Below are 13,112 nucleotides of genomic sequence, written 5' to 3'. Positions count from 1 at the left end.
GCTGCCGCCGGCGGGCGCGGCCGGGCGTTGCCCGCGCGGCGCCCCGCAGTCCGGCGGTGGCGGCCCTCCTTCTTCACCCGTCGCTGGACCCCGGCTCGGGTGAGCGGTCCTGGCGGCGGAGCCCTTCGGCCGGCGGCGTTCCGGCGCGGATCTGGACGGCGGCGATGCGGAGGCGTTGCCCCTTGGCGGCGGTGACGGCCCATGGCCTGCGGCGGCCGGCGGCGCTCGGCTGGCCCAGATCTAGGCCCTACGGGCCCGATCTGGGTCGGGGCGGGCCTGCTGGTGGCCGCAGTGGGCTGTTCTCCGGTGGTTTCCGGCGAGCTCCTCGCGACAGGGACGGCGGCTGCTGTGCCGCGACTGCTGCAGCACGGCGGCGAAGCTTCACGGGCCCACGCAGGGCCTGGCCGGACAGGGGGTCTGGTGTGCCTCTGCTGCTATGCCCGGTCTGCTACCGCCTAAGCCGGTGGAGGTTGTTCCCTCCCTCGTGGCTGCGGTGCTGCCGGTCCTTGTCTTCGGGTGTCTCGTTTGGATCCGGCCGGCCTCGCTTCGTTGGCCGTGGTGAGACGACGGCGGTGTCCTCGTGATTGTTGGCGCATGTTGGTGGGCGGCGGGTGTGGTGGAGCCGAAGGTTGGTCCTGGGTGGTGGGCGCGAGAGGTCGGGAGAAATCCATGTCGGGTCTTGCCGGCACCAACGCGGTGACGCCTGCGGGCGCCACCATCCTTCTTGAAGGGCGTCGGGTGACCCTCTCCCCCCTCTACCCTCCGTGTACCGGGAGAAATCCTAGGACTCGTCCGGGCAGCAGCGTCGTCATCGTCGCATTCCTTCTTGAAGGTGGTGCTTGGTACACGGCAACTCGGTGGCTTTGGAGCGTGGTGGTTATCTTCGGTGGGCGCAACGATCGCGGTGTGCCGTAGCTTTCGTCGATCCGGCGTTGTTGGCATTTCTTCTCTTATTTTCTCTTGTTATTTCTTTTGGGCGTGCTTGTGCTGTTTGCCCCAGCGTGGATCGGATTGTTGTATCGGGTGGTTGCTATATCAATATAGCGGGGCGTAAGCCTATTTCGGTAAAGCCATCCCGTATGTTCTCTACCTGGCAATGCGGTCAGAGTTATGTTAGGCAGCTTCTGCAAATGTCCTTTCTTCAGTATTCTAAAGTGAGTTACACACCATACCTACGGAGCCACTTGTTCTCTTATTTTATTTGATATATTGAACTACAACTCTCAACGGTAGTGAACTTTTTATAGAGATATTGAGTATTTTTCTAGTAAACTGTTACATGCAGTATGTTGGAATAACCACTTCACTACTTCCATTTCCAGATAACTGATCTTTAAAAATGTAGATGTCCCATTAGAATCTTTGATCATGTTTCTGTGGAAAAATACACATCACCACCCCCTTGGCATTTGCTCTTTTATTACTTGACCTATGCAGTTCTTGACTTTGCACAGCATTATCTGTTTAATTATTTTACTTGAGGTCCTTCTACTGTAGGAGTGCGTCTTGTAGCGCCTTGTGGGCTCCGAATCCTGTGCCACCATTCCAACTCATCTTCATGTGAATTGTTTTGTTTACTAGCAAATTTTTTTTGCTCGAGGAAGAGTTTTATATGCTTGAGGCTATTAATGCAGTTTCATCCCAGAATAGTCTGAGTCGTTTTGCTAATCTCAAAATCTGTAATTGAAGTGTATGCTCTTAATAGCTTGTTAACTACTGAATTATTTTCAGAAAGGTGAATCTGTGTAAGCTGCTGAGCCACTTTTCAAGTATCAAATTTCTTATGGGGAGATAGAATATCTTACTCGGTCTCATTAATTTGTCCCACCTCACGATCAATTATCACTTGACCATATTATTCCTATATAAATGTTCCTCATTGTACTCCATATTTTAATTGTATATGTTAGTTGTCTAGAGACCAGATGTTAGTGTTATGTAGGCCTTTTCCTTATTTTAATTGTAGTATGTTAGAATAAATAAATAATTTTAGAATGCATTCAAATTCACCATTTTATTGAAATGTTCGAATTTGTACAAAATACACAGAAACAAATTTCTGTTCCTGTTCTTGATTTTACTTCTTAATTGGCCGTTTAAAATGCAGGAAGGCAAACTCATCCATAGATTTGATGGAAAATTATTTCACAAATAATCAGTTTACAAAGGAAACAATAGACATAGTTTTTTTTTTCTTTCCAAAAAAGCAGTAGCTCAGATGGCAAACTCATCCATACATCAGTAGTAGAATTTTAACTATGAGTCTTACACTATTGTATGTCATTCCTACAGACTGACACCGGAACTCTCGAGAGAAAAGATGCTACAAGGTTCACTATGCATGACCTGGTGCATGACCTTGCAAGATCGGTCACGGCTGAAGAATTTGACTTGGAGGGCCCGAACTGCCGCTATGCATGTAGAACAGATTGTGAGAAACCATTAAAGCCATCCCCGACTTCACCTGCAAAGCTAAGGGCTCTGCATATTGTGGACCATGCCTACAAAGAAACTGAGTTCCATCATGATGCAGATTCACCAGCTAAGTACATCCATGTCTTAGATTTACACAGAGGCTATTGGCATGAGTTGCCAGATTCCATTGGTCAACTGAAGCAGTTGAGGTATCTTAGCGCTCCATTGATCTGGGGTCTGGCATGCTCTCAAAATTGAATTATCTCAACCTTCATCATTGTGGTCTCTCAACATTGCCAGAATCGATTGGCGAGATGAAAGGTCTGATGCATCTTGACTTGTCTTCTTGTAAGAGCCTAAAAGAACTCCCATTGTCATTTAGGAAGCTCACAGAGTTGCTATATCTGGATTTGTCAAACTGTGATGGCCTTTTAGGGATACCCCAAGCTTTGGGTGGCCTTACCAAACTCCAACATTTGGACTTATCACAGTGCCAAAATCTCGGAGAGCTGCCAGAAGTCATCCGCAAGCTCACTGAACTCCGCTATTTGAATCTATCATGGTGCATGCATCATATCTTTGACAGCTCATCCACAGGTCAAGCGGAGAGTTTCATTGAGTGTATCTGCTTGCTTCCCAATATGGAGCAGCTGCACTTGTCTTGCCAATATGAATATCCTCTTAGCATACCAAAAAGTGCTACCTGCCTCAGTAAGTTGGCTCTCGATGAGTGCTACAGTGTTACTCGGATTCCAGAATGTGTGGCTAAAATGGACACTCAAAGCCTTTTTGGTTTGTTGCCAGACTTTTCTGTATATTCAGATGGCACTGAACCTAATAGCAATCTTCACTTGCTTGAGCATACAAATCCTGAACGGCTGAGTATCACTATGCTTGAAAATGTGAAGTTCATAGAAGAGGCACACATTATAAATCTGAGGGAGAAAAGTAGCATTGTTGATCTGAGATTAGGGTGGACCGAAGATGGAGAGAGATACGTGGAAGACATGGAGTTGCTGAGGGAGCTAGTGCCGCCAACCACTTTGCAGGGGTTTGAGATATATGGTTATTGTAGTCTCCGTTTTCCAGACTGGCTAATGAGTATTATATGTTATCTACCTAATCTTGCCCGCATTAGGTTGTCTGACTTGCCAAACTGCAAGACTCTACCACCACTGGGCCAACTACCAAACCTCCGAGAGCTTATTCTGGGCGAGATGAAAAGCCTGGAAGAATGGAACACATCATCCTGGAGTGGCGAAGATAGTGTGAATGAGCTCATGTTCCCTAAGCTTGAGAAAGTGTATATATCTTATTGCCCCAGGTTGAGGATAAAACCACACCTTCCTAGAGCTGCCTCTTGGAGTGTAGTGAGAAGTGATAGTGTGCTCATATCATGCGGAGACAGTGTGGCACACACTGATGCTTCCTCATCTTCTTCCCCTGTATCTACTAGGCTGGAAGTTTCAGGCAGCAATTTGCCTCTGCATCAGTGGAGTTTGCTTCACCACCTACCTGCCCACAGCGATTTGGATATCTATGGTTGCAGTGATTTGGCAGGCTCACCAGAGATTATCCAGGCCCTCCACTCCCTCAAAGCACTGAAACTAAATATGGCAGACAGTGAGGAACTGGTGGAATGGTTCGCAGACCTCATGTCTCTCCAGCATCTTACATTATGGGAGTACAAGAAGCTAGAGCAATTGCCTGCTAACATGAGGCAACTCACACAGCTCGAATCACTATCACTGTACGGATGCCAAAGGATGACATCACTGCCAGAATGGTTAGGAGAACTCACCTCTCTCAGGAAACTTGAAATTCTGTGGTGCTTTGCCATCAAGACATTGCCAGAGAGCATACAACAACTCTCAAACCTCCAACAATTGAAAATTCTTGGCAACCCCGAATTGAGGAAGTGGTGTGCAGAAGATGAGAACAAGGCAAAGCTTGCTCACATCAAAGAAATGGTATGTGCCCTGCTATACTATCTGCCATATACATATTACCTTGTTTTTGCACTCACCACATTTTATTTTTCTGTTTCGTACCTATTCGAGGGATTTTCTTGCAGAAAACGCTTTTAGGAAGTAAAATAATTCTTCCTTCCACCAACATATCCTTGCCCCTTTTCGGAAAAACCCAACAAATCCTTGTTATTGAAAACATAAGAAAACAACAGAAGGTCATTTTGATGTAAACCACTCCTCTGTAGCAAAATATGTGTTTAGGAGTTTCGAAAGGAATTGCAGCGGAAATTTCTTTTAAAATAAGAATGAAAACCTGTATTGATACCTGTTTCGAATTTCCAAGATCATCAGTTTCATCCAAAGAGCCTTCACTTAGTACACATCAACCTGTGTGCATTGATTTACATGCAGCACCAAATTTTTTCTTGATCTTATTGAACATGTTCCTTTTGTGTAATGCTCATCATTCATGTGAACACGAATTCAACTTAATGATAGCATTGATTTTTTAACAATTTTTCTGCAGCTTACTGAATCTGACAAAGACGAAGCCACTATGGCAGAGCCAGCAGAGCCGCAACACTGTGGATGCTTGAGATTCATGGGGTTTAAGGAGGATCAATGAGGAAAAAAAATGATTCTAAACTGTGAGTGGCAATGCCCAACCATAGCAAAATTCTTTTCCCCCACAGATACTTATTTTTGAAAGGGAAATCAAGAAGGTAGTTTTGATGTCAAAATAAATACTCCCTCCGTCCCAAAATAAGTTAGTACAAAGTTGAGTCACTTATTTTGGGACGGAGGGAGTAGAAGGGAACACTCCTATGTGTAGAAAATTTTGTGTGTAGGATTCAATCCGAAAGAAATCCCATCAGAATTTATTTTCTTCAAAATAAAAATGAAAATCTCTAGTAATACATGTTTTGAAGTTACAAGATCATTCTTGAATTTATTTTCTTAAAAATAAAAATGAAAATCTGTATCTGTTTCGAAGTAACAAGATCATTCTTTCATCCAAAATGCGTTCAGTTTGTACACTCAACTGTGACTATTGATTTGTAGCACAGCATTTTCTCTTGATCTGATCAAACATGTACCTTTTGTGTAATGCTTATTATTCACGTGAAAACAAATTCAAGTTAGTGATAAGAGTGACTTTGTATTTTTGTATGCAGCTTACTGAAGCTGCACCTGGGCAGAGACACAACATTGTTGCTGTTTGAAATTCACGGGGTTTAAGTAGGATCAATGAGGAGGAAAAAGATTATGAGCTGTGAGTAGCAATGCCCAACGTATCAAAACCATTAGTTGCTTCAGCAGGATTCTGGAAAGTAACAGGTTCATTTGACGCTAAAAAAAGGGTGTGCTTGCCGATTTGATGCCCACCACCCTCGATGCTTTCCAACGATTTAATATAACTTGTTGGTCATAGCACCGACTTACTGACCAGGTGATGCCTGTCTGGCTAGTGACCCTATTGTGTGTCTGTTTTGGGCATATACTGTACTCGTTTCTATGTACTCCCTCCGTTTCAGAATAGATGACTCAACTATGTACTAACTTTAGTACAAATTTAGGTCATCTATTTTGGAACGGAGGGAGTAGTTGACATCACTTTTGTGTTAAAAGTACGAAAATGATACTGAATCACAGAATTTACAAGCCAAACTCGATTGAACTCTGAAATAACTTTAGCTTGCAAATCCTGTTAAAGTACGGAAATGGTACCGAAAAATCATTGGCGGCACTACATCTTCACGTTGTAACCCTGACTAATGTTCTAAATGATTTTGGCCTGCATAAGCTTTTTTAGCTTTCCTTGCATCAAAGCAGCGGTCACCAGGGAAATCCTGGGCAGGCTCAAAGAGTGACTAGGGTAAGCGATACAAGAAGGAAGTCTACTGATCCATAGCGATATCTGAGAAATCAGAGAGGAAATCCCCGACATATGCACAACACTGCACGAGCTGGCAGATGCTAACACCAAGAGGAGAAGTGGGCAAGCAATCAGGGATTTCAGAATTTAGCATAACACTTAAGCAGCATTTTGGCAATGGCAGTCTTGTAAACAATTGAGTCTCATGAATTTTCATTTTTTCATTTTTGACATGTGAGTATTCTTCACAAATTCCAAAACTCTCAAGCCATGTAAGAAATTTTTCTATGCTCTTGACAAAAGTCAATCAAACGAGGGAGTACACAGGACATGCATGGTGCGACAGACAAGCACTCAGATGGGTAATTTAACCATTTCGCACATACTCTCGTTCCGCCTTAGGCTTGGCCTATTTAACTATTTTTTCTGTATGTTAGTTTTTTTCCCTCAACGGTTTTGGGAACCTTCTATATGGTTCCACCGTTTTTTTCTGGGGCGATTTTCTACTGGTGTTTCTAGGACCATTTTTGTTTGGTTTTTTAGTTTTTAGTTTTTTCCTTTTCTATTTTATTTTCCTTTAAATTATTTTCAAATCTGTGAACGTTTAATTAAATCATTAACTTTTTTAAATTCATGAATATTTTAAATTTTGCATTTTTTTCAAAATCCTGAACATCAGTGAGTGGTCATTCTACCAAGTGATCAGCTTGGTAAGCTATCAACAAAAAATTGCAAACAAAAAAAGGTCAGGGGTCATTCTATAGGGACAAGCTAACCGATTAAACCATCAGTTTAATCAACCAAGCTGAGGACACGTTGTTGGGTCGGCCCGTACACTCGCTCACGTGAGCGGTCGTTGTGTAGCTGGTGCAATAGGCGTGAGCAACTAATTGAGGAGTACTCCCTTGGAAGCTCCCGCAAGGGTCACTTGGCGTGTGCTGGGAGTGCGTCACTTGGCGTGCTCTCAGCCGTCGTCATGTGTCGTGCTTTGGATGTTTCCTTCAAAAAAAATATTTCTCCGTACGCGTTTTCAACGTTTTGATGATTTGTTTTTTCGGCTTTTCCTGTTTTTTCTTAGGTTTTGGACAAAAAGATTTATTTTTTTTTGCGTGAAAAAGCACGTTTTCGTATTTCCCTTCTACGAGAGGTACAAATTTACTTCTCACGGAGGCACCGATTTGCTTTCGCGAACGTCGTGCCTCTCAGAAAAAAACATGTTTTTTTTCCAGAGGTATAGATTTACTTTTCGTGGAAGCACGAATCTGCTTCCGCAAGTGCCTCTTGAAAAAGAAAAAAACATATTTTTTTTCTGCAAGAGGCACATATTTACTTCTCTTGAGGCATGGATTTGCTTCTGTGAGAGGCACTGTCGTGCTCTCGGAAAGAAAAAAAAACATATTTACTTTTTTTCATGAGAGGCACTTATTTACTTCTCGTGGAGGCATGAATTTGTTTTCGCGAGAGGCACATTCATGCCTCTCGAAAAGGAAAACATATATTTTTTCCTATCGCGAGAGGCACAAATTTACTTCTCGTTGAGGTACGGATTGCTTCCGCGAGAGGCACGGTCGTGCCTCTCAGAAATGGAAAAGATGTGTTTTTCTTTTTCCGTGAGAGGCATAGATTTACTTCCACGAGAGGCACCATCGTGCCTCTCGGAAAGGAAAAAACACATTTTCCCTCTTCCCTTCCACAAGAGGCACATATTTACTTATCGTGGAGGCACGGTCGTGCCTCTTGGAAAAGGAAAAAACACATGCCTCTTTCGAAAGAGAAAAACGTACTCTCGGTTTGGTTTTTCCATATAATAAAAGTTCGTTGAAGCCTATCAACACGGGACCTAGTTTTTGAGATCTTGAAGCAATAAATTCAATGGTGAAAATGGTTCAAGATTTGGGCGCACTGTTTAAGAGATAAAATATTTTGAATAAACGAATATACGAAAAAATGGAAAACTCACAGCTTGTAACAAGTGACGCCCATGCAGTGTGCCACTTGTTGCAACTTGATAAGGCGGGAATGATTTTTGCAAGAGATACTCCTTAATTTGTGATTTCGGCGCTGAGGAGGGACACTCTTTGTAGCCACCTATCATGCACGGGTTAGGAGGAGGCACGCCTTGGAGGATGATGGGCCTCTCCATCTCCTGGTCCGGACCTGGTGTAGTGCTGAGACAATGTTTGCCATTCTTCGTTTCTTCATTGAGAAGAGTATAGTTTTCCCCTCCAAATGTACCCAATCGGATCATCACCCCCCGGAAAGAAAAAAACATATTTACTTATTTTTTTCCGTGAGAGGCACTTATTTACTTCTCGTGGAGGTATGTATTTGTTTTAGGCACGTTCATGCCTCAGAAAGGAAAACATATTTTTTTTCCTTTCACGGAAGGCACAGATTTACTTCTCGTTGAGGTACGGATTGCTTTCGCGAAAGGCAAGGTCGTGCCTCTCAGAAAAGCAAAAGATGTGTTTTTTCTTTTTCCGTGAGAGGCACAGATTCACTACTAAGGATAAGCCTAGCAGTAGCGCGGGTATTTGGTGTATCAGTAGCGCGGTGCTGATATAGCGCTACAGCTAACATGTAGCAGTAGCGCGGGTTGACCCACACTACTGCTATACATAGGTAGCGGTAGCGAGATTTAGAGCCACGCGCTATTGTTAATAGGTGCAATGCTTTTAATTAAGCCGCGCTACTGGTAAGAGCGCGTTGCTGCTAACTTTATTCCTCTTGCTACTGCTAGTTTTATTAGTTTCTGTTTTTTCTGCATATTTGTTTTCTATTTGAACAGGCTTTATACAATAATCCTTAGCATATCATACACATACAAATGTAATCATAGCATATACATACAAATAGTCTCATCAAATCATGTCCTCGTCATAATCATCATCCAACACAAAGTGGTCTCTCGTCATCATCTTGAAAATAGCGACACAAGTTTCAAATACTTGCAACTACATCGTCATCCATCTAAACAATGATATACGCGAGAAGAGCTATCACTATGAGTGAGAGTGGAACTATGCAGTACATGAGGCGGCGGTTATGAGTCATCTCTCGTGCTAGCGTGAACTCAGGTAACTAGCTTCTGCTTCTTGTCTGCTTTTGAAGCCTTTATGGCTGGCGCCGGAGACCCCCTCCACTTGCGCCTGACACTCAGGCCATTCGTCGTACAGTCCCGAAACCTTCCCTTTGTACACGACATAGCATTGCTTCTTCGCCATCAAGAATCTAGGTACCTGTTAGAGATGCATCTTCATCAAAAGAATGTACAATCATATGCAACAAAATATACTTGAGCAACACGAAAAAGAAAGGGTTATCAACTAGGTGCAACATATAGTAAACAGACAAATAGTCAACGCAGTTTCATCGTACGCAAATTAATTACCTAGAGGTACGCAGGTCATCGTACCCAAACTAACAAAGTAGCGCTACGCAAGTTCGGCAGGGACTGTTGACATCACAAATTTTCATCACTACAGAAACCATACAAGTTCAACCGACACATATCATCATCATCGGCATCGTAAATCACTAGAAGTTCCATCCTTCCATATCATCGAGGATGCACGCTAGCTTCTTGAACGGCATGAGATCCTGACGTTGCATGCCTATGCGAGTTCGGATGTCAGCTTGCGATATAGGGCCGTGGTGGAACATCCCCTTCTCTTCGATGACTTCTTTCATGATGATTGTCGCAATGTCCTTCTAGATGCTCAAGAAGTCATCTGTAAGTTTATAATCCGCTTCTCCATGAGATTCTACCCACTTGCAGATATGATCATTGTTTATGTTTGTCATGCGAAGCTTTTGGTGATCCCTTTTGAACTCCATCATGGGATGGAGGAGGTAGATCCATCGTTCTTGCTTGGTTTTGAGACATGGATGCAGCAGAAGTTAGTTTTATGCGAGAAACCCGACTTATTGTTCCTTTGTTTCCCGATCTGCACGTGGTCACCCCTCAAGCTGAAGCCATGGAGATCATCATCTAGAATATTCATTACGTGGGTGTAATCCTTTTCGTAGTTTCTGGTAGGGTAGAAATACACGGCGTGGGAGACTCGCGGGTAAAGAACGATAAGGACGGCGCGCCCGTTGCTGCGGGGGAAAAACACCTCAAATTATTATGCATATGAGCGAGAAGGAATGATTGAAATGTATGAAAGGGTTGTGCAGCACTGACTTACTTTGGATCATAAGGCAGGAGGACAATTTCCTGGTCCTTATTCTGCACCATGAAGTTTTCGAGGTACTTCCTAGTAGTTTTACGCTCAAAGTTGCCGAGACTCAAGGACTCGTGCATGTAGTATGGATCCTCCACACAGATTTGCGAGACTTCTTCTCTCTTCATGACAAAGCTCATATGTAGCGCAAAAAGGGGAACGATTGTACAATCGAGCTGCCTTGTCAGAAACATCTTGAAGATATGCTCAAACCGCAGGAAGAGCACCTCCGCGGGCCGTGTGTCGACGTAGCGCTTCCCCTCAGGCACACGAGCCACGTATGTCGGATATCCTGGATCCTTCAAGGCTAGTAGGCTTTTCTCAGTCGACAACACATGGTCGTGCAGTCTCCTGAGATCCCCTGATATTGCCTCCAGCGGTTTCGGCGGTAGCATCGGCTCGCCCGTGACATGGAACATGGCCGCACCTTTGACAGGTACACGCTCTTCATAATCCGCCGTCTGGCTGCTGCTATGTGCTCTGGCTTGTTTGTATGTATGTACATGAATACAATACTTCTCGGTGAAAATACATGTGCAACCGAAGTTGGAGGTCTTTGCATCCGCATTTTGACTGGGGCCTATCAGGGGAAGGATATTTTGTTCTGCAAGAATTTGGAGTGCGGGGATTTTTGGATCTAGTAGCACGATCAGACCTTCGGTGGTTGGATGTAGCGACGCTTGTACGCCGATCCCTTTCTGGACGCGCAGCTTTTGGAGAATTCTTCATGTAGTCTTTGTATTGTCAAGGGATGGTTGATGCCGATGATCACTATTGTATTTCATCAACTGTTGTTTTCATTGTTTTGATTTTTTCCCTCCATCTAGGCACAACTTTGGTGTGTTTGTGTTGTGTTTGCTGTGTGCATCCTAGTTATGCAGTGCTCGGGCGTGTATTCATTATAATTCTATCCCTTGATACGACATTATGAGTAAATAAAAAACACCCTTTATAAAAAAAGCAGTAGAGATTGTTCTTCTCTGTTATTTGTTGTCCTTAAAAGTATCATATTGATATTACTTCGTCTAGTATCAAAAAGATAGAATATTTCCTTCTGTTTTTTAAATTCAAACAATGCCTAGTTTCCTCCTATGGGTAAATTTTCATGATGAATTCATATTCATGGAGGTATGGAAACAAACAACAAAATGAGCACCGCAAAATGCTTTCAAAAAAGTCTTTTTGAAGCATTGATTTTGTTTTTTGGTCTAGGACATTGGAAATGTTTTTTTGAATAATGTTTGAACTGCTTTTACCTTTTTACTATTCATGAGGGTGCATTTGAGTACATGAGAAGAAACACACCATCACATACTACAAAACCCCCCTCATATCTTTGGATGAAACTTTGACCATTGCTTTAACTACGAAAGTACGAGTTATGTACTCTAAGGGCATTTACAACACAGGCGCTAAAACCGGGCGCCAGGATCGATTTCCCAACCATTACAAGCGATTTCCATGCGAAACCGGGATATATGTTAGCATCGAAGCAAACCATGTCCCCGGGCGCTCCACCTTCTTTTTCCTCACACGAGCTGAAATTAATTGGCTGTGGGCACTTATCCTAGAAAATCTTGATCCAAGAATATCTAACGAGTTTTCTTAACTATCTACTCCCTCTGTATCAAAATACTTGTAGTTGAGGTTTTTCAGTACAGAGGGAATAATGATTTTCCAGCTCTTTTAGCGGGCGCTAGTTCCCCGCTCGTTGGTGAGGGTGTCTAGCGCCTTCTTATGGGCTGTTAGCGTTGGACACAAAGACGTTAATGCAGACGCTATGATAAAGTTTTACGGGGAAAAAAAATCTCTAGCGCCTACACAAGCACGAGAGCATCGGAGATGCCCTTAAATATGCAATTGGGTTTGCATTCAAAAGATGTCTCCAACTGTATTTATACGGTATACATAACTCAAAAGTAATAAATATGAATTGCAATTTCGATATACTCCCTTTGTCCCAAAATAAGGGTCTCAACTTTGTACTAGCTGCAGTACAAAATTGTACTAAACTTGAGACAATTATTTTGGGATGGAGGGAGTAGCATAAAATATGCCGACCATTACACTGTCGAACATGTCAAACTTTTCACTAGCCGGAATATTGTGACATGCATGACCCAGTTGCATACGACGAAACAAAGGAGCAACAACGTAGATGAACGAATTGATGGAATCGAATTCCATCGTGTGCGTGCTTGATCTAATTTTCTATGCTTGCATCGCATATCATTGCCCATCAACGTGTGGAATCCTACGTGGGCTTTGGCTCATCTCCACAAGTGTGGCCACACGTGACTCACTTGAACCCACGTTGGAGGGGTCGATCACCTTTTCTAATACCTTTTCTGCTGCCGGTCGATCGATGCAGATCCCCTTTTGATGTTATAAACAACGTGGCCGTCTGGTCGATGCAAAGAGAAGGCTAATCAAAGAACAGAAAAAACATGAGCGTGTTGCGCATGGAGATCTCGAACCGGCCGTCCAGTGATCTCCTTTGTCTTCAAGTGTGTTGGATCTGTGCCACCTACTACCAGGGACCCGATTGCGCACAAGTGCATAGCTGGGGAGCTGGTCGAAAACACGACCCCATCTCAGGCTCTTTAAATCCCACTGTCACTCACA

At 43.5% G+C, this 13,112-nt stretch overlaps 1 pseudogene; it reads left to right on the top strand.

The window, feature by feature from the left end:
- Window positions 1–5,608, top strand: part of LOC123090402 (putative disease resistance protein RGA1) — a 6,944-nt pseudogene extending 1,336 nt beyond the window's left edge.
- Window positions 5,609–13,112: the final 7,504 nt, after the last annotated feature.

The sequence above is a fragment of the Triticum aestivum genome, chromosome 4B (genome assembly GCF_018294505.1).
Source record: "Triticum aestivum cultivar Chinese Spring chromosome 4B, IWGSC CS RefSeq v2.1, whole genome shotgun sequence".
NCBI lineage: Eukaryota > Viridiplantae > Streptophyta > Magnoliopsida > Poales > Poaceae > Triticum > Triticum aestivum.
Note: the sequence above shows the minus strand (reverse complement) of the source record. Positions and strands in the feature narration are given on the sequence as shown.